The following is a 22984-nucleotide window of genomic DNA, read 5'->3' as shown; positions in this document are numbered from 1 at the left end:
TTGTGACCCAGAAATCTATGCTTTTGTTTGTTTGGTTTTTTGTTTGTTTGTCTGTTTAACTTGTCAGACTGCTAGTCACCATTGCACAGATCAATGCTTAAATAAAGCAGCACTTCAAGGATTACTCTCCTTGCTTCATTTCTCCTCAGTTCTGGTATAATGGGAGTTCTTTGTTTATTCTATTAATCTGTATTAAGTTCACTGCATAAAATGGAGAATAATCCTGGACTGTGAAGAAACAAAACTTTCAGCAATTTTAAGTGTTTTTCTAGGCTTCAGATATTTTCCAGCTTCTTTTTTTTTTCCTTAAAAAACGTCTGTAGTGCTTACTCATTAGACTAATAACTCCCTGGTTGTTTCTACACCCTCTGCAGCCTTATTCTTTGATAGTCAACTCTGCAAACAGCTCTGTTGAGTAGTATCGAGATCTTATTGTGCTGCCATCAACATGTATTAAGCAGACTACAACGTCTCATTTTCTCTTTTTCCTATGCCTGTCAGCTTCATACTTAGCCTGGAGATTTTTGTAGCTTGAGAACCCCTTTTCCATATTTGCACAGTGTGCACTGTGATGGGATCTCAGTACATAATTAAAGATACCAAAAACTATAGTAATATAGGTGACTGTTAACGCTAATAAAACAACTATTCCCAGAAGAAGTAGAATCAGGTACCTCTTCTGGGATCACAAGGGAAGGCTAGAAAGAAAAATATAATTTTGTAGGTACAAGGCAAATCAGAGGTGTTCTGAGATACTCACATATTACGCTCTATATGAAGAACGTATAGGGACTAAGACAACAGTATAGCTTCTGTTTTGTCACCAGTACACACTAAAATGCTTTGTTATCATTTTATCATACAGAATGTAACTATTGAGAATTCTGCCAGCCTTTAGTTTCTGAGCAAGTCACATTTATTGCCTGATCAAATATTGATGTGATAAGAGGTCATGCTCTTTTCTGAAATCCCATTAATAACTTGTGTACAGAGGGGAGGCTCAAACATTATTTTTAAACTTAGACACTTTAGAAATTCTTGGCTAACATATCTATAAATAATGCATATTTCAGGCCCAGCTAAAAACATCAAATTCACTGAGCTGCTGGTCTTGATTGAAAACAGATTGTGAATGGTGGAGTAGGTGTGATTTGCTGAGACTTCTTTTTCAGGACAGCTCACAACATTATGGAACAGAAATGCTGATGACTTTCAGCAGGTCTCATTTGAGACCTGATCTTCAAAAGTGACCTTCCCAAACCTGACAGAGGAGATGAGCCCACTGAATATTAACCAGTTTCAGAAGTGAGGGCAGGGACTGCTGGGGAAGGTCTAAGGCTGCAAGGGATTGTCATCTTTGACACAGAGTTTAAGGCTGAGTAAATGATCAGAAAAAGTAAAAAAGAAATTGCCTGCTAGGCCAAGGACAGATTTATTTACTCTACAGGCAGTATGGAGCATGGAGCATTATAAGCATGTTTAACAGGTTGCTTGGGAACCATCTGACTTTTCTAACACAATATGCCAACCTTTGCTCAAATTTGTGCAATACCAGCCTGGCTGCAGCTGTACCAGGGCTCCTTATCTTGCCTTTCCACCTGGTCTATGAATGCAGCAACCATTAACTTTACTGACCCTATGGTTCTTACTACTAATAATAAAGTTAATATTATCATTCATAATATTATTATTTGTTCTAAACACAATACCATCTATGTACCAGGGGAATATGAGGTCCTATTTTACAGAGCATTATTGTCATGGTCTGTTTGAGTATCTCAAATTTACAGGATAATGTACTTTGTAAATTAAGCTGTATTTTATGAAGTCATTAGCAAAAATAAAACCAAACAAGAGGAACAGTGTCTCTGCTCCCTTTATGTAGACTAGTCTAACATGTGAATTCACTAATTCATTACTTCTTTAATTCTGCAATTGCTAAGTTGCATGTCTATGAGCAAAATGGGTCCCTACCCAATAGTAAGAGTGTTCATTCTTCCTCCTCCGCTGCTTCGCTTCAGGAAGCATGAAAGTCTCTGCAGTCTGGCTGCTGTTGGATTTGCTTCAAGAATTTTTAAGGGTAAGCTGATGTATTTTTACCTTCCAGTTTGGAGGTTTAGTTTATACCATATCCATTAGTTAGTTGGATTCTAAGAAAATTCCAGACAATTTGCTATGCAAGAATTCCAGAGGTGATATCTGTAAGAGACAGTAAGCTGCTGTTAGTTATGACTGCATATGACCCTTCCTTTCCATTGCATCCAGTCCACCAGTCAATGTGTTGCTCTGGCTGTGACTTAATGATGCTGCAGCCAGCGTACATGAGGTCTTAGCATGAGCTGTGTGTTAAGCCAAAACTGAAGCAGGAGTCAAGTGAACAGTCAGCAGCCCAGATCCTGTAAAGAAAGAACTTGTAGAGTTCACAAATTGCATTGAATGCAATCTAAGTAATGTAGAGAGTAAGAACATTCAGTCAGGAAAAGAGACTGACCTAAGAAACAGTAGTAGTCACAATAAAGAGGACTGTATTTCTTTGAGAAAGTTATCTTGAATTTTAATAGAAGCAGAAGTAGTGAAAATATTTGAAAACTTAAAAATATTTAATGGAAGACTTGCATACACAATCTGTGGTCTTGTCACACCAAAAACCTGAGTGAATATGAAGATATGATTGACCTTTCCCAGAAGTCATATCAAATCACATAGCTCATTGCTGTTGCACATACTTAGTTTTGGCACTAGAGGAAACAGATATTCTTTCTTATATTCTCTTCATTATTGCTCATTTTTGTACTGTTTAGTATTTCTTAGTATTTCTGATACAACACCCTTGGTTTCTCTGTAGTATCATGGAGAAAAAATGTAATGTTAGCAGAATTGTAATGACAGTAAATAAGGATTTTGTTTGTTTTCCTCAAGCCCTATGTCAGGTTCCAGAAATTCAAAGAAATTTAAAATAAAAAAAAAAAGGAAAAGAAAAAGTGCTTGGTGGGCATCACAATAACCAGAGATTTTGAAATTATGAAAAGCTTCCTCATGTATCTCAGAGGTGATGGTGTCTTTGGTGCATTTTTATACAGTTGGTAAAGAGTATTTTTTCATAGTCTTATCTCTGATTGGTGTTAATAGAGTAGTCAGGAGAGTGGAAAAGTTCTGAAAGTCCAGAACATTGGCAAAAATGCTATCTTAAGACCCATCACCTAGATTTGTGTGCATATAACATAAACCATACTCATTTTAGATAAACATAATTTTTTCTTAGTTTCAGGACACTTGCAACCTATGTTCTGTGAGTCATTAATGTTACCAGTATCACTCCACTCAGGCATCTTAGAAAGATAGCAAGTTGGTTTGAGATCTAATTTCTGTGAATGCAGATGCAAATGTTATTGAAGATCATCAGGGTATTCAAATGCTCATGCTAGCTTGAGTGGTCTGTTTACCAAGGTGACCCTAAAAAATCACTAGCTAAAGAAACCCATCAGACTCTACAGCATTGCTGCATTTCTATTTTTGCTGTCACTACATTTCCAGAAAAAAAATCATAAGGCAGATGGGGGAAAATGTCTGAAATTCTGCAACTGGTAGATGGTGATAAATTTGTAATTAATGCAAAAAATGCCCATCTGGCAACCTTTGGCTTTTCAGATAGCTATGAACTATGCTGTTTTGGGAGGTATATTGTATTCTCTACTATTTTGCATGAAAAAGTGCAGGTAGTTGTTTGTGAATTTGATCACCTCATGTGAACTTCGTGTTGTAAATGGCCTTTGGAGTGGAGATTGTAAGAGAAAGTACTTTAAGGATAGCTCAGTCATCACCACATTCCTGCTAAGTACCTGAGATAACATTCCTGTTTATACTGTAGTGATAGACAGTTTTTATCTTCCAGTAGTTCCTCAGTTAAAGTGCATACTTCTCAAAGTCTGATGGTAAAAGTATTCTAATATAATTCCATTTTCTGTGACTATGGGCTGAAATGAAACAAAATGAAGTCACAACTTACAAAAATAGCCAAAAAGATTGTTGCCTGTCACAATGCTTTCTCTATTCAAATGAGAATTGAGAAGGACATCTTTTCTACAGACCAAATAGGAGGGCCTATGTGTAAAGCATTAGCCTCACATGCTTTGAAGTAACTAAAAGAAGGCCAGGCAGCCACTTCAACCTCTTCAAAAACAAAGCCATTTCAGAAGTGGTATTCAAATACAGTATTCTGTAACTAAGATATCATAAGTGGTCCAGGAAGTTCTGCCCCTGTTAACCTGAAACAACAGCTGGTCAATGACAGCTCAGAACTTCCATTACAGGAGCTGCAGACATCTACTACCTTCATCAATGCCAACATATGTGTTCTCCATTGACTGATTACTTACCTTGTTAAGACAAGTCCATTTCTGCCATCTCTTGTCTATATGTGGAAGACTTTTCCAGAAAGTGATATCAATGCTTGTTAAAAACTTTGTTAGTTTTGGTGCATACAGAGTTTGTACCTGTTTGCATCTATATGGGTGAAAGATTCCTATTTTTCCTGCCATGTCCACAGGCTGATCAAAGTAAATATTTTTTGCAGTTAATGACAGCTCAGTGAGAGATCTTCCTAGTAGAGAGAGTGAAGACTTGGAGTCCTTCATGAGATAATTTGCAGGGAAGGAAGGGGAAAGAGAGAAGAAGTTTTCCCAAGTTAAATAGTGTCACTTAAGAAAGAGAAACAGAAAGTACCATTCCATTCTGAGCTAATTCACTCTTCTATATTAATTACTGAGTGTATGTGTTAAATCTTCTCTTCCAAAGACTTTAATAAAAAACATAATAAAAGGTATAATTTTCTATATATACATCTTCTGAGTCCACTGATGTGAATAGCTTGACTGTGGAAGAAAAGCTGTTCCTGCTGCTTTGCAAAAGGTAACTAATTATACCGGGGTTAAAAGATACGTTTTAATTCTACTTCTAGCTATTAACTATAGAAAAATCATCTTTCTGATATAAAATCAAGTATCCCTGATGTTTCTTCAGGATGAGTCAGTGTTGTACTGATTACTCCAGTAATAAACCTAGATATAATCTATATTTGGAGCAGAATACTTTCTACTGTAGCCAATGAAAAATTCTTTTAAAATGACCCCTGAATGTGTTATCCTAAAATATACATTATATTTAGTGATAGCACAAAAAAAAAAATGACAGTAGTCATTAACTTGTGAGCCTTAAGACAACCTCACATTAACCCATTTAGAACTGTCAGTCATGTCTTTTTCTTATGGGTGCTATTTTCACTGTCCTGTTTTTTAAGGGCTTAACTGGGTTTACCAGACACCTCATGATCAAGTGTCCATTGCCTAGCCTGTCTTAAGCTCCAGCCCTGTGAGTGCTGCCAAGGAAGGGGCTGACATCCCTAGGCTGCCCATGTTAGACAAATGTCCTCAGGGGTACTAGGGGGAGGAGCTGAAGGGCAGTTTTCATCCCCTTCCTGGGAACAGGGGAAGAGAGTTGGTGAGGAAAACAATATCCACCAACAGCATCAGTTTTCTGAGAAGAATTTTGGATGCTGTTGTCACCCTGCATCTCTCTGCTTTAAAATAACTGTCACCATTGATGTCTAGCACCCAGAGAAAAGGTGAGCACAGTGTGTTAGTGGCATAGATAACTAATGTCTTCCTGTAAAGTTTAAAGCTGTTGGAAGGATGTTGTTGTCAGTGCCTTTTTTTCTTTTCTAGCTTGAACTATGAGTGTTAATATTTCATCATTGGATTCAGTACTGCTTCGTTTTTATCAGAGTTAAGATTTCAGTAGGCTAACAATAAATTCTTGGCTGTATGTATAAGCTGTGGTCCCTTCTACCCATAAAAAGATTTTTATCAGTTTACACTGTCATTCATACTGAAGCTGTGTACAGGGCAATGACCAAAACAGATTAACACATCTTTCAAGTCATGGCAAATTCTGAGGCAAAATAGAGGCATAGCAAGGCACACACAATAGGAGATGAAGATAGGGAGACAAGTGTATACAAGACTACATTTGCTAGTGGAACCTACAGCTATATCAGCAGATTCCACTTGCTTTCATTGCAAGAAAATTTGAACCCTAATTTAAAATAAGGCTGAAGCAAGAAAGAGTAAGAAAAGTACATAAGTACATAGAGATCTAAGTACGCAGAGATCTACTAACTCTTTTTAGAGTTACAGAGATACTGTTTATAAATTAACAACTCCTTTTTTTTTGCTTCAAAATCAAAGCCCGTGTTGTTGATGATGTCAACAGCACCTGAGATATAAAGGGCAATTTGAAAGTAATTTGTGGATATTTATCTCTCCATGTTTCTTGTTCAAAGATTAAGAGAAGTGTGATGAGTTGGTTTTTGTTTGGTTTTTTTTTGTTTGTTTTGTTTTGTTTTAATTTCTTAAATTACTAATTAATTACAGCCTGTCAATTTAAAACCTCTTACCATAACTCTTTAGGAAGTGCCTGTTTCTCATGACTTCTGATTGTGGTCCAACATTATGAAAATGTGCAAATGGAAAAATGTGAAGAAAAAAAAAAAGTGGAATTTCTTGTGGAGCTAAAAATTCAATGTAGTTGGAAGACACGCTGATCTTCTTAGAATTTAGCTGGGGATGGGAGGAGCAGGCTAGAAGGTGACAATAGGAAAGTGATGGGAGATGTACCAAGGTGAATTCTGAGCCTTGTCATTACTGTGTAAAGTTTGTCCTAATTTAATATCAGATCAGGTTTTTCCTCTGCAGCTGTAATAATCTGAGGTGGTGCCAAAAGAGTCAGCAAATCTAGAGGAATCCTTCCAGTTATACAACAGGGAGTTAGTTTTAATATTCAAAGACTTTTAAAAATGACAAGATGAAAAAGTAAACAGAAAACAAGAGAAAGACATATGTAGGCAAACATCTTTGTTTGAGAAATTCTCCCTAGAAGTGATTTTTCAAGCAGCATTTTAATTTGGTAATTAAAATAAGATAGGTCTATCAGTTCACAAACATGTCATTATTATTCTTGTAATTAATATCCTTTTTTGAAACCTATGTGACTAGATCAGAGTTTCAGGACCATAACTCTTTGCCCAGGTGTGGCAGTTTAGGCTGGGTGCCTCCTGTTACTGCCACAGCGGAAGCATGCTGGGCCCATAACCCAGAGGTCGATGGATTGAAACCAACCTCTGCTACTAATAATCTGTGCTGGTTTGAGGCCAGATAGATTCTCTCTTGCCCCGAGAGGGACAAAAGAATGACACTCACACAAACGGATTGGAGAGTGATGGAAAGTTTAAATGGAAAAGCAATTGGTGAAACTACCAAAACTACAAAGCATAGTGACAAGAACATCCCAAAGCATACAGAGCCCCTTACATAACACCCAAACGCTTCCCAATTCTTCCCTTCTCCCACCTGAGGGTATACCCAAACCCCCAGGGCTCTTTCTTCCCCCCCCCCCCCCCCACTGCTAGGCGAGTCTCAGGCTGGCCAGGTCTGAGATTGCCCCCCCCCCACCCTCTCCTTTCTCCTCCTGGCATTAGTCCTAGACAGGTCTAAGAGGCCTTGAGATACTCCCCCACCATTACCTGATAAGAGAGCATCTCCCATGGGAGCAGAGAGGGAAGAAAGAGGAAGAGAATGACTTTGCAGATGGACTGATAGGGTGCAGGATTGATGGGTAGAAATATGCCGTTTCCTGTGTCCACCTTATTGGGCGGAAATTCAGGACACCGGAGGTGTAACTTATGTGGCAGTGACAGGAGGCACCCAGCCTAAATTGCCACACCAGGAAAACTCTCAACCTCTTGTGTCCAGTGTCATAGGAATAATGATCTACGTAGAAGTCTCCTTGTTGTGTTCAACCTTATTACCCATCTACCACTGTCAGTGCACTTTCTTGGCCTTTGTTAAAAATCCTATAGAGAAGAGTATAGTAAATCGTGCATGAAATACCTACCATGCTGGGGATGTTACCACTTTAGAAAGCCTTTTGAGATATTTCTGGGTTTTGTAAAGATATTTAAAAAAAGAAAAATTGAAGTTTTATCTTTTCAGTATTGGATAGCCTAAGTGATTTATATTCTTTTGCACTTCCCTCCACACATTTGAAGTCGATAAAATAGCAATATTTATACATGTAGTGGTAAAACAGAACCCTAACAAATGTTTGTCACATCTTAATGTGCAGTACTGAAGGTGAAAATTAATGCTGAAAAAACATAGCTGCATTTCTGTAAATAAAAAAGTACACTAGCTTTTACTCCTTATTGTATCTTTCTTAGATTGAATGTTTTTGACAAAATCTGAATTACTTTTTTTTGCTGGTATGCTGTTTAGTGTTCAAGAATTTGAATAGAAAGTGAATCTTGTAGATATCTAAGTGCATGCGTTCCTGAAAGATTCATACCCATGGAATTCATATACCCATCTCCAATTTGCTGCATTTCCTAATCTTTTTATAAAGAGTCAATTGTTTTATCAAGAAGCAGAATCGTTCTTCCATAGTCTGTGTGATCTTGGTAATTACTCAGACCAAAACATAATGCTTAAGGGGTAAGTGGCATAACTTCTGGCAACTAAAACTTTCCTCAGAAGGAAAGTTTGTTTACGGCAATTTCCTAAAATTTCATAACTGTAAATGACAACAAAACAGCAACTACATGCTCCGGATCAGGAAATCAAGACTGTATTTTTCAGAAATACGTTTTATTGATAAATTCTTTCAGGTTTGTGTAGCTCAAACTGGTATCTATTATTTCTATTAAAGAAATAAATTTTTAAAATAAATATATTATTTCCAACCAAGTTGCCTAGATACAGTATAATCAAGACCAGGGTGAAACTGCAAACTGAAACATCCCTGGAAACATGCACGTATAATTTATTGCTACCTATTCACTGGTTAATTAACCACATCCAGGACACAGCTTACTGTAGGAATTTCTCTGTGTTTACTCTGTTATAAGCTGTCAGTGCAATAGTAGGTAACAACAGTAAAAGTGATCTTTTCAGAGCTGCACCCTGAAATCCAGTTTTGTTATAGCTCGTGGGTTTCTCATTCCGAAAAGCAGAGGGAAGATATGAGATTGGTAAAGAGCAGCACTGCCCTCCGGTGGCCAGATTAATCCTTCACAGAGGTAAGGCAAGGAGGTTTTTTTTCTACACATGGAAGAGGTTTATTTGAAAAGCAGTGAACCTGGAATTGTACTACCAGCAAAACATACCTGCGTGAGAATGAAACCTTCAAGTTAGAGTTTGATTACTAATAATAAAACGCCTTTTCTGTCATTGTTGGGTTTTGGTTTTTCTTTTTTACATGCCTGTAAAATATTTCTATGCATGGTTAGAAGTCACTGCAAAATAATACTGAAGTAAATTTGTCTTTGACAACCTATAAACACCTATGACACCAAGCTGTGTGGTGCAGCAGACATGCTGGAGGGAAGGGATGGCATCCAGAGGGACCTTGACAGGCTGGAGAGGTGGGCACAAGCCAACCTCATGAGGTCCAACAAGACCAAGTGCAGGGTCCTGCATCTGGGTTGAGGCAATCCCAAGCACAAATACAGGCTGGGCAGTGACTGGCTGGAAAGCAGCCCTGAGGAGAGGGACTTGGGGGTGCTGGTGGATGAGAAGCTCAACATGAGCTGTCAATGTGCACTTGCAGCCCAAAAAGCCAACCAGATCCTGGGATGCATCAAGAGAAGTGTGGCCACCCCTTCTACTCAGCTCTGCTGAGACCCCACCTGGAGTACTGTGTCCAGTTCTGGAGTCCCTATTACAAGAGGGATATGGACATGCTGGAACGTGTCCAGAGAAGGGCCAGGAGGATGATCAGAGGGCTGGAGCACCTCTCCTATGAGGAGAGACTGAAAGAGTTGGAGCTGTTCAGTCTGGAGAAGAGAAGGCTCTGAGGTGACCTTCTTGTGGCTTTTCAGTATCTGAAGGGGGCCTACAAGAAAGCTGGGGAGGGACTTTTTAGGCTATCAGATAGTGATAGGACTAGGGGGAATGGAATAAAGCTGGAAGTGGGGAGATTCAGACTGGATGTGAGGAAGTTCTTCACCATGAGAGTGGTGAGACCCTGAAATGGGTTGTCCAGGGAGGTGGTTGAGGCCCCATCCCTGGAGGTGTTTAAGGGCAGGCTGGATGAGGCTCTGGCCAGCCTGCTCTAGTGTGAGGTGTCCCTGCCCATGGCAGGGGGGTTGGAACTAGATGATCCTTCTGGTCCCTTCTAACCCTGACTGATTCTATGATTCTAAACACTAGTGTCAGTAAAGATGAGTTCACTTGCTTCATGTCTCATTCAGTCTCATGAATTTTTAAGGCAGAAATGAAGTATTTAATGAGTAATGGGGTTTGGACTTGATGATCTCCAGAGGTCCCTTCTAACCCCTAACATCCTGTGATCCTGTGAGAATAAAATATTCAGCTTTTTGAGATCTTAATCTTTCAGTTACTAGACAAGACACAGTAGACAGTAGCTCAGACAAATACCAACAATATTACTATTTGAAGCTAATGAGAAAGAAGCAGGAGAATGAAATGTGTATGTTTTAATTGTGTATGTATACAAGCATATGCACACAGAAATAATATTGTCAAGCAATAGCTTTTGTTTAAATGTAATCCTCACAAAACCTTTTCACAGATATTCTTACAGTTGCCAGATGACTCATGGCAGCTTTCTGAGAACTAATTTTCAAAAATGTTGTGTATACCTTGCAAAGTGTTATTTTGAGAAATTTCATATAAAGCAGAATTAGAAGTCTTCTTAAGTCAGAACACCTGACTGACCCAACCTACAACCTCTGCTATCCTAGGGAGGGGTGGGGGGGAAAGTAAAATAGATTGTTCTGAGTGAATTGTTCTTTAAATGTCCATGTTGTAACTTCCCTATTTTTCTAACATCTCTGTTTCACTTAGGATGCTTATAGCTAGAGTATTTTTTTAGTGTTTCTTGGATATTTGCCCTGGGGATTGAACCTCTACTAACAAATCTGTGGTTTTCAGCCAGGTCTTTCTTTTTGTAAATATATTACATTGTAGATCTTCTGCAGTGGTTTGGCATCTGTATTTTAAGATAACTTTAGAGAGATGTTTTGGTTTATTTTAAGTATCTTAAGAAAAATTTTCTCAGATCTAGTTAGCTGAAAACTTCTTATTTATCTAAACTACTCTCTAAGCTGCTTTTTCCTCTGTATGTCAGGCTGAGGCCTTGACCCACTCTTGTTAATATTCACTTCTTCAGCCACATGAACATGGCTGAAATTTCTAATAAAGGAGTAATATTTACTCCTTTGCTCTTTTCATTGGCATGTCTCCCTTATAAGTGTATTTTTCAAGCTCTAACATATTTTTTACCCTTGTATTGTCTTCCTGGATGAACAGAAATTCCTCAGAGGGAGGATTTTTAAAATTTGTTTTTTTTACTCCCCTTGCTCTTCACTTAGTGACTTGACATTACCAAGCCTATTGCTGTACTAAAAAGGATAGCACTCCTGGCTGTGGCATGATCTTGTGTTTCTTATCTATCCATGTGCCATCTGTTTGACATTAAGAAAAATAAACACATTGTATATGATCTTCATTTTCAAATGGATCTTTCAAGTCTGCCTTAATCATGAATTGTCTCATAGTACCTTGGTTTACTTAACAGATTTCCACTCCCTCCATCCATCTTCTCATCATTCCTTTTCTTAGCATGTTCTCTATTTTTAATTTACTTATTCAGGTTGGCTGTACATTACAGAAAGGATTAAACAAAGTGTGAAAGAACATACTTAGCTTTAGGCATATGTTTCCATACTTTACTGAATCAAAGCTGAAGTTATGAATCAAGTTTAATTTTCTCTTGATGATTTTCCAAATGTTGTGGCAATATGTTCCCCTCAACAACTAATTTGTTTAGTGTTCATGAACATGCGGCATATTTTAAAATTATTCTCAAGCTGATCACCACCTCATCCCACCTAAACACTTTTTTAAAACATGGGGCTAAATTTCACTGTTGGGGTAGACTGATTATTTGAAATACTGTAGAGACTTTTAATGTGGGTTAGTTATTTTTAAATATTGACAGGAGTTCAAAAATAAGCAGACACCTTTATAAATACTGTAACTGAGGAATATGCACTACAGTTTCTTAGAAAATTGCTTCTAAATGTGTTTTCATAATTAGGCATTTATTTAAGAAAATGTATTTGGATATAAATTTTAAATACCACTGAAATCTGCAGTACTACAGTGAATTTAGATTTTATTTCCTCTATATATGCAACACAGCAAGATTTAGATGCAAGTACGATTTTTAAATGTATTTTTTGCAACACTATCATCTTCAATCACTCTGTGACTTCACATGGCTTGCTTCACAACCAGCTGACATCAACGATGGCAGTAATGGTGATGTCAGTCAGAGTCTTCCCATTAGAGTGGGCCTATTTGGATCATGCCTATTAGCAACAATTTCCATTCTGATTGGATTTAAAAGAGTTAGTTGACATAATTCCTAAATTGGGTTATTCTTAAAGACATGAATGCATTACACCCCTAATCTTAGCTAATCCTTCCAAGTACTATAGCAACTGATGGGCCACAAAGATGATCAGAGGTCTGGAGAACCTCTTCTATGAAGACAGACTGAAAGAGTTGGGGCTGTTCAGCCTGGAGAAGATAAGGCTCCAGGGAGACCTTATAGCTACATTTCAATATCTGAGGGAGACCTACAGGAAGGCTGGAGAAGAACTGTCTGGAAAAGCTTGTAGTGATAGGAAAAGGGGCAATGGTTTTAATCTGTGAGGAACTGGAACAGGTTGCCCAGAGAAATTGTGGAGGCTCCAACCCTGGAAGTGTTCAAAGACAGGTTGGAAGGAGCTCTGAGCAACCTGCTATAGTGGAAGTGTCCCAGTCCATGGAAGGGAGGCTGGAACTTCCAATCCAAACCATTCTGTGAGTCTTTGAAGTAGTCTAATTTTTTATATATGTACATTTTGAGTGATAAAAGGGATGTATGTCTTTGCTATCTAAATATCAGTATACAAAAAAACCCCAACCTAAACAAACAAAACAAAATAAAAACAAACCAACAAACCCCACTACACAAAAAAGGGCAACAAAACAAATCCCAAAACACCAACCAAACCAAAACAAAACAAAACCAGAAAAGCAAACCTAATCAAACTGAATCCATAGCTCCAGGAAAGAACATTTGAGTTCTGCTATTCTGCAAAATTGCAAGAGGACTGATATATCCTGAGGAAGATTGTAAAATGAATTATCCTTAGCTGCACTTTCCCTTGTAGCCTGATTCCAAAGCAAAGCACTTTCCATTTATTCACTATAAATATCTTTTCCTGTCATCCCTTGGTTTATTTTACTTTAGGGACATGATCAGCTTTTATCTGCTTTTAAAGATCCATTTCTGACAGCAGATAAAGACGTTTGGAACCTTTTTCCTTCACTATCACTTTAGACATTTTGTGCTGTGAAATTGGTCTTTTTTTTTCTTCTTAGTTTACAGATAGTGAAAGCTGGTGCATCAGTCTCCTTGATGTTTCCCATCAGGCACCAAGAAATGACCAGGCAAAAAGCCAAGACTAAATGAGACAAAAAATTCAGCAATATTGTTTTTTCCTCAGCTTTTCATTTAGCTGGAATTTAACATTGACTCTGGAAAGTGGGAAAGACAGACTTTCTCTTAAAATGCTTTGCTTAATCAAAATTTGAAGTCTTCCTTTACTGTGGATGGAAAATACCCTCTATAATTATTCACTTCACATACTGTGATGTCTAAGGTCAAGGAAACAGTGAATGATTCAGTGTGACTCCAGAGCTACTAGACTCTGATTCCCTATAGAGTCCACTGCATCGATCCTGAATATAGACCATAAATTTGTCTCCTTTATCTATGCTATTTGACATACGTATCTTTCATCAGCACCAGAATCCCCTGGATTATTTGCCTGGATATCCCAATTGTTGGTAGGCAGTATGAGGAGTCCATGTACTGTGTTCTATGAGCACCCATTTCTGGCCTAGCTGAGCCACTGCAAGGAGCACAATTTTAAGTTGATACAGCCTAATGTCTGGGCTGCAGTTCATATGGGCTTCACCTAAAACTACACTGAAACCCTTATGAGAAATAGAAGGATGTCATAGGTGGTCTGGGTAAAGCTAAAAATAAGCTCTTCTTACTTACACTGAGAAGCAACTTAATATTCTATTACATATTATCTTTGGGTTCTGTTTATGTTATAGAGTGAAAAATTATACCAAGAAAGGCGTAAAAGATATGGAAGAAGTTAGTCTATTAGATTTACAAAATTTTTCATTATCATTTAATTTTATGTTCATCATTTTCTATTTATTAAAGATTTTTTTGAAGTTCATGTCTAGTTAAAGTACAATAACCACAGCATATATGAGTACTTTGAAAAATAAATTAATTGATTGGAAATAGATAACATTTGATTATTTCTAATTATGAACTAACATTCAAGACAAAGTAATGGTGTAATTATGAACTGGACTGAAGTAATTAGGGTATGAATAAGAAAAATTAGAAAATGAGAAAGTAAAATTTGCATACAGAAAATTTGAGAACACTTGAAGCTTTTTGATGTGTATTTTTCTGGGAAAATTCTCTTAACTTTTAATATACATTGTAGTGCAGAGAAATGTTCAGAAACTTTTAGTTCTTGGAAAAGTTCCTTTGCCATACCAGGGCCCTAAAGTCTGTTTAGATGAACCACTCCTTATAAAAGAGGCCTTTTAGAAAGACACATCTTAAGGTGCCTGGAAACAGACTGCTGTCAGGCAGGTTCCAAAATCATCACTGCTGAAACGATGTTCACAGTGAGCACAGCGTACAAGCTACAGGCAAATGTCTGTTTAAATTTTGTAATGTTAGATTCCCTGTGCAGTGAAGCATCACTAAGAAAGTTAAACAGAAGAGATGGTCAGTGTAACTTCTGTAGCACTATGCAGAAATTCTACTGATTCACACAGTAAGTATGAAACTTCATCAGTAAGCAAACCCTTGTTTTCTAATCGTGGAGGAAGAAAATTATGTTTTATTTGTTGAAGTTAAGATATTAATGATGTGAAAAAGTGTAAGATTCGACAATAAACAAAGTGGCTGCCTCCTGATATCTAGTATGCTTTTCACAAAGGGTAGAAAATTGACCAAAGAGCATGAATTTTAACATAGTAAAAACTGAAATTGAAAAATGAAAAAGATTTTCAACTTTCCAGAAATGTTAAATCCTCTTCTGGAGTTACACTAACGTGGAGAAGAAAATTCACAAAAGCTGAAGAGCAACTATTAAGTAGTTCGCTCTTTTTTATTTTTTTTTTAGAGCAATATGAATAATATCCAACATATTTGCCTTAATACTTTCTATTTTAGTGCCTTAGAGCACTACCAAGTAGATTTTTTTTTTTTGCATGAAGCTGTAGTGCAGCCTACACAAAGCTAAAAGTTGTGTCACAGTACTCCTATATGTAACCATATCTGATTCAGCCTATGGTGCCAGAGAAAGTAAGCATGGCATGAACATAGATCAAAAATTGTGTAGTTTTGGTTGCAATCCTAACTATTCCACCCTTCCACATACTGACATATTCAATAGTTGAAGTAATTTCATGTATATTCATGGTGGATATGAAGTGTGGGTAATACATGTTAGCAAAATATCTGGCAATAGAACTGCAGCAGTAAACTGATTAACATATGCAAATTGTATTATTAAATATTAAGAAAAGTTAATCTATAAGACAAAAGTTACTAATTCAAATTATGAGTAAAGGCCCACCATATAAAGCATTAAATCAAAAGTGAGTTTTAATAACCCGTTTTGAATAAACATTGCATAATGTTCCTGTACTGTACTGTCACAGAAGAATTATCTCATCACATCATACATTATCTCTTTTAGTCATGTTAAATGCTAAGGAAACGACATAAAAATCCAAGAATTAACCAAGTGCCATCTACTTGTAACTCTGTTCCATTTTATCATGGATTTTTCTTTGAAAAGTCATACATTACTCACTCAAACTGTTTGTTTTTGAGGCTGAGATAAACTCTTCTGTTTCACAATGCATTTTCCCTTTCAGACATTATTTTTTTTTGTATTTTGAAGTCTGGGAATTTTATGTTTAAACTGATATAATTAGTTCTCTTTTTAGTATCTTTTTAAAATGATTTTTTATAATGTATTATGTAAACCACAAACTGACAGTGTTTCAAAAAAAGGCCTTTCAGATTAGTGAAAAATAAATATATTTGCTATGATGAGTCCAGTATTCTCTGCTACCTCTCACATCCTTTGCCAGATGTTACAAAAATGTATATATATCTTTTCATAATTAGTTACTAAGAAATATGATTGAGAACAAAATATTTTATCATAGTGATTGTTCCTGTAATTTAGACATGTACTCTTGAAATAAGCACCAGTACTTTACTGGGTCTGCTAAGTAAGTAAAATATAATTTTCATAGATAGATCATTTTCCATCATAGGTATTTTAAGGAACCTAACAACTAATGAAACATGCTTGGTCATGTATCAACACAATTTAATCTAATCATAGAACGGTTTGGGTTGGAGAGGACCTCCTGCCATGAGGAGGGACACCTTACACTAGGTCAAATTGCTCAAAGCCCCATCCCATCTGGCCTTGAACATTCACAGTGATGGGCTGTCCACAGCCTCTCTGGCATGTTTCAGTTTCTCATTATCTTCAATGTAAAAAAACTCCTTCTTAAAAGTATTTCTTCATCTTTCTTATAAGCCCACTTTACGTATTGAAAGACCTCAGTAAGACTCAAGGTCTCCCTGGAGCTTTCTCTTCTCCAGGCTGAACAATCCCAAATCTTTCAGCCTTTCTTCAGAGGAAAAAGCTGTCTTGATAGGTGTTCAAACTGTCTTGATAGGTGTTCAAGATGTCTTGATAGGTGTTCAAGCTGTTTTATCAGTTTTGTGGCCTTCCTTTGGGCCTGCTCCAATAGGTTCATTTCTTTCATGTGCTGATGTGGTGGGTTGAAATTCCCCCCAATATAAAATTGCCAGAGCAGCCCAGTTGAAAACAAATGAAGCTATATTTACAAGCAAAACTACGATCTAAAATGTGTAATGCAATAAATATGTGCAAAATATACAGTATTTACATATATTTACAACACAAGAACCTCCCTGGACAAAACCAAAGGGTTACCAACAGCTTCCTCCTCTCCCCCCACTTCTACCTGTACACAGGACAAGAACAAGAGAAAGAAGAGCAAAGAGTACCTGTTAGTACTTAGCCACTACAGTGGAACACAACCAAGATCAGCAAGCTAGGAGAAGCCCCAGTTAGTATCTGCTAGAGCAAAGAAACCCAAAAAGATAAAGAGTTAGTGTACACAACTAACTTTATGTTAGGTATCAGACCAATAGGATTATTTAGACCTTATCATTATTTTCCCTTTTACATCCAATGGTGATTTATTTACATTCTACCACTTTCTGCTCAAGATCTGTGAAATTTTTTTCTGGACACAGCCTAAAACTTCCACAGCTGAAAATCCCAGAACTGGATGCATTACTCCAGGTAAGGTCAAATGTGAGTAGGGTAGAGAATTGTTTCCCTCCACCTGCTTGCCACACTTCTTTTTATGCATATCAGGATACAGTTTGCTCTTGGAAAAGGTAAGGGCTGTAATCTTATATTAGAAGAAATAAAATCTGTACAAAGTCCAAAAATTATCTTAGGAGGCAAAAGTTCACACAGTAGTCAACATTCAATCAGTTCCAGTTTCCTTAATGAAAGTTTGAAATGTGCAGACTCTCTAGAAGAATTTCTGTGCACATATGTACACAAATGTCTGCCAGTTGTTAGAATAAATGCACATGGCTGCTGAACCATCCAAATCATGGACATAAATATCCATCAAGTATAGATCTGAGAGGTGACTTTCTTGAACTTGTGGAAAAGATCACACTGTGCCTTTTTGGCTGTGAATTAACTGAATAAAAACACGTCACAAATAACTAGAAGCTTCATGTAAAGCTGCACTGTTTATGGAATCTTCAGCTTTTATTTTCTGTTCTGGATAAAGCTTCTGGTCCTGAATTCTTATCTGGTATTTTTAGAAGAACACATTTCAAGCATAGGGCTCAATTTTCAGAAAAGCTTACTCTTTTAAGTGTGAATACAACATATGTTGGGCCCTGTGTGAAGTCTGAAAGCAGTTAGATTAATATAGCATAGTCTGCTGCTTGAGATCCAAAGGGATTCTAGTCTATCAAAGGATGACTGGAGCACAATTAACTGTTAGCCAAGTCTTCCTCCCTCATTTGCATCCTACACAACTTAATGTATTTCTGTTCTCTTCAGCTGTCTGTCAGCATCTGAACCTACAATTTTCATGAAGCATGAAATTCTAGAGCTAAGAAGTGTGCCATCGTTATGGCTTCAGTTCTGTAAAGTGAATTCTAAAAATCATAAAGAGAAGGAGTTTTGCCTGTGGGCTGATTTTAGTAATATTTTTGTCCTATAAAGTCTCTAACACATGGTAGATGTAGTTGGCTGTGCTTTAGTTATGCTCTTATGTTAATCCAAGCTCCCAATTTCCCTTGGAAAAGTACATTTCTTTCCCTGTTTTCAGAGGCTGAAGTGGTAGCTTCATTTAAAACAGGTGGGGTGAACACCTGCTTGGTCATCCTACTCACTGTAGGACCTCCTACTCATCCACTCCTTACTGAGAGCATGTGTAAAACCACCAGCTATAATGCTTATGTTTTTCAGCAGGGGGACCTTAGCTGCCTCTCCATGTAGGCATTCAGAGATGATCAATAACCTCTAATATATCACTGTTGTCCACCTGAGTCCTTCTAGACAAGCCCTATCTGGAGTAAGGAATTTAGGAAGGACAGTAGAGAGACTATACATGTTATGTTTTGTAGTAAAAGTTTGAGCTATATGAGATATTATTTTTCTTTGTGTTACAAATCCATTACAAACTTGTGTTATTATTAACAAACTTTCATGCAGCTAAACAGAAATGCCTACTTAACTCACATAAGCTTTAAAAAAAGTCAGTAGAGTTTTAAGACTGCAAAACTCACTCATGTCTGCATGTTGCTGCTGACTCATATCATACAGAACTGCAACAGATCATTTTCCAAGAGATATGGTGTGTATCTTGCTTTTTTATTATTATTATCATCATTGTTATTAAATTTGCTTTGTGGTTGTACAGTAAAATACCCCAGTGTTTTTCCAATCATTGTCTAAGCTAAGGCTAACTTCACAAGTGTTTTACTTATTAAAATTTGGTGATTTTAAAAGAGGAAGTATAGAACATGAAGCCTATATGGCATTTTCATTATCTCTCTCTCTAGTTCTTGCTATTAATTGTCTTTCCTTTGGTTGGTGATGTCAAAATCAGTCCTAAGTAACTGACCAGATTTTACTCATACAAGATCAGGTGTTTTCTCATGAGCTATTCAGTCACCTTTACCTGACATTTCTCTTTCTTCTGTAGGTAATGATGTCTCTTACAGTGCAAGACCTGAACTGTGCAATTTCTTCTGTGAAAACTTGAACCCCTTTCCCTTGTCCCTTTCCTTTTCCTTGTTTTAGCTGGGTTTGTTGGTTAAATCCATAGTTCAGTTTTACTCAAATATCTATTTTTTGTTCTCATCTTTCTCACTAAAATTTATTGTCATTTATATTCAGAAGTGTCCATACCCTCTCTGTGTTGTATAACCTGAAAAAATATCCAAAACAAGGTACAGAAGGCTTCTTTTCACTTTCCTGTATTTGTTTTTGCATCCTGCAAATCCTTGCAAATTACATCCTGAACAAGAAAGTAAGATTGTAGCTAAGCAATTGCTACTCATTGTCTGAATTCACTGTTGTTTGCTTTTATTATGGTTATGTCTAAAGACCGCATGAATGAGGAGCTGTCTTGCAGAATGCTGTGTCTGTTGTGATGTCCAAGGTCATAAAATTATTTCTATTCAGCTCTTGATACAGTGTTAGTGATGTTTAAGTACACATTTGCAGGCAGGTGTGAGCCCAAGTGCTCTTCTAAATCGAGGTCTTAGTCTCTGCTTTAGCAATCAGATCTGTGAGGGTGTGTAATGTTATTATCATGATCACTCAATTGTCAGCTCTAAGTAAATGTTTTTGCTAAAGTATTTGCTGAAAAACTGTATTGCATATAGAATGTGCACCTCTGTAGGCAGAAAACTGTTCTTAATTCATTAGAAATTGCATGCATACACTTAAAATGTGGAGTACAAGCCCTATGAGGAGAGGCTGAGGGAGCTGGGGTTGTTTAGCCTGGAGAAGAGGAGGCTCAGGGGTGACCTCATTGCTGTCTACGACTACCTGAAGGGAGGCTGTAGCTGGGTGAGGGCTGGCCTCTTCTCCCAGGCAACCAGTGACAGAACAAGAGGACACAGTCTCAAGCTGTGCAAGGGGAGGTTTAGGCTGGATGTTAGGAAGAAATTCTTCCCAGAAAGAGTGATTGGTCATTGGAATGGGCTGCTCAGGGAGGTGGTGGAGTCACCGTCACTGGAAGCATTTAAAATAAGACTGGATGAGGCATGGCTGAGTTGATTAGATGGTGTTGCGTGATAGGTTGGACTTGATGATCTTGAAGGTCTTTTCCATCCTGGTTAATTCCATGATTCTGTGAAAAAGAGGTGTGACTCCGCCGTCCTAATTAATAGCCGGTATGTTTGCGTAGATCCTAGATTGATAGATCCTAGATTCAAATACAATTTGAATCTAGGTAAAATTGTAAATAAGTAAAATTGTATTTGAAAAGACTTTTCAAAAGTAGTCTTAATTCTTTGAAATATATGCAATTTTAATTATTTACTTGTGTTATGTACCTATATACAAATATTCACACACAACCTTAATGAAGTGTTCACTACCCAACAGCACATCTGTTAATAAGCCATTATTTGACAAAAGTGAGTCCTATCCCACAATGTGGCAAAGTAATCCTTCAAGAAAACTAAGGGAGCTGTAGCTGTCTCTGCTCTCTCACTCCAGTATCCACTCAGTCAGAAGATTCTAGTGGCTTTTAATGTTATATTCATTGAGAAAGTTTTTTCCTAGTTGTGGTTGGCACTTAAAGGTAGCTTTAAATTATACATGCACTAAGTTTAAGTTGTAAACACTTCAAATTCAGGGTTTATAACAAGAGAATCTGAGGGTACAGATGATAACTTTAAAATTACCTTAGTCTAGATTGATTAATTGTAATTAATCTTGATTGATTAAATGTAATTTTTTAAAAGTAGATGTCCTCACAGCAGGTGGCAGTTGATTATTGCTTAGGGAAGGAGGTAAACAAATCCAGGTGGCTAAACAGAGTCAATAGGTTAAACAGAAAAAAACCCAAAGGCTAAGATTGCTAAAACTGCAGTCTAAGACCACTCCAATGGTCTGCTCATAATGACAGAGAGTGGCTTAAGCAAATTTCTGTCTGAAATGAGACACATAAAGGGGAATGAAGAAAAAAAAATGTTAACTTCTACTTTGTGAAATAAACACACACACACACAAAATCCAGTCTATTTTCTCTACTAAATAAGCTGAAATGACCTAATTTTCTCCCAGAAGAATGTGCAGTAGACTAAAAATTATTCCTTTCTATGCAAGAGAAGGGCACTAGAGAAAGTAAATGCCACATGAGAGGAAGCTTTCAAATAGTACAGCAAATTCTTGCTACATTTAGTTTTGCTTTAATAAGAGAGGTGATAGAATTCTTCCTTCAGTGCAGTAATGGGAATACAACCTTGAATTCAGAGTTTGTAATAGCTTTGCTTTTTATTTTCTAATAGAATAAGAGCTATTATGGCCCCTTGATAAAACAAAGTGTGCTGAAAGCCACAGACTTAGGAAGGAATTCTAAATTAAAAGCACTCATTAAGGGTGTTATGCTCTCTTGTGGCTCACCTCTCTCAGAAGAGCATTTCTTCCACCTGGCTTGCTCTTCTCCACTCTGTCCACTCCTTGTAGCAGTTATTTTCTTCGGTCTCCCACTCCCTTCAATTCCCATCCCAAATAAAGGCTATTTACAAAAGGCTTCCTAAATAGCAAAAAACAGAAGTTCCTAATCATAAGATCTGCTGCTATAATAATGCCATTAACTATTAGCTTCTACCTCCACTGTGCTCAGTTACCAACTGCTGCTATCATCATGTTAACAGAAATCAATGAAAGTGATTTTTGGTCTTTGCCAGTTGTGTTAATGCTTCTTGTTACAAATACTCCACTACCTAAAGCTATCTTCACCTCTGCCACTCACATACTAGCCTGTGCAAAAGATTTCTAACTACCCCCTTTTGGTTTTCATTTGAGCAATTGGTGTTTGGTTGGTTGTTTTTAATATGGTCCTGATGGTGAAGTTAACATTTTAGCCTATGATTTTCCAGATAATAGATTTTGAGCTTGGTGATTAAAATAGTTTGAGACATGTTGATTTCACATTAATAAAAGTGAACATGGTGTTAGGAATGTTTAAGGCCATAGGTATCTCCTCCTTAGATTCCCACTCTGACACATCCAGACAAGAAATATTGGCTGCACTCCATTTTCTTGAATGATATCAGGATGATATAGCCTTCTGTTGGAGTTCATTTGTCTTCAGAGGCTGAAACTCATTTTTGTATTACAATATCATATGAAGAGACAGCCTGCAAGCCCTTGCTAAGCCTCCTAAACCACCTATGATATCACAGGACGTGTTGTTAAATGCAACCAATTCTAAGCCAGTTACTACCCAAAACTGGGAGCAAGACCTAATAAACCTGCCTCTCTTTGCTGAACTACTGATCAGCAGAATCTGATTTTAGTCTCAGGGAAAATAAAGTGTTTGACCATTACATAATGTCAATAAGTATATTAACCTTCTCTTGGGTATCAGTGTGCTACAAAATACAAAGCCTTTTTGTTGTTTGTTGTTGTTTGGTTTTGTTTTTT

Source organism: Indicator indicator, chromosome 1, assembly GCF_027791375.1.
Source record: "Indicator indicator isolate 239-I01 chromosome 1, UM_Iind_1.1, whole genome shotgun sequence".
NCBI lineage: Eukaryota > Metazoa > Chordata > Aves > Piciformes > Indicatoridae > Indicator > Indicator indicator.
Note: the sequence above shows the minus strand (reverse complement) of the source record.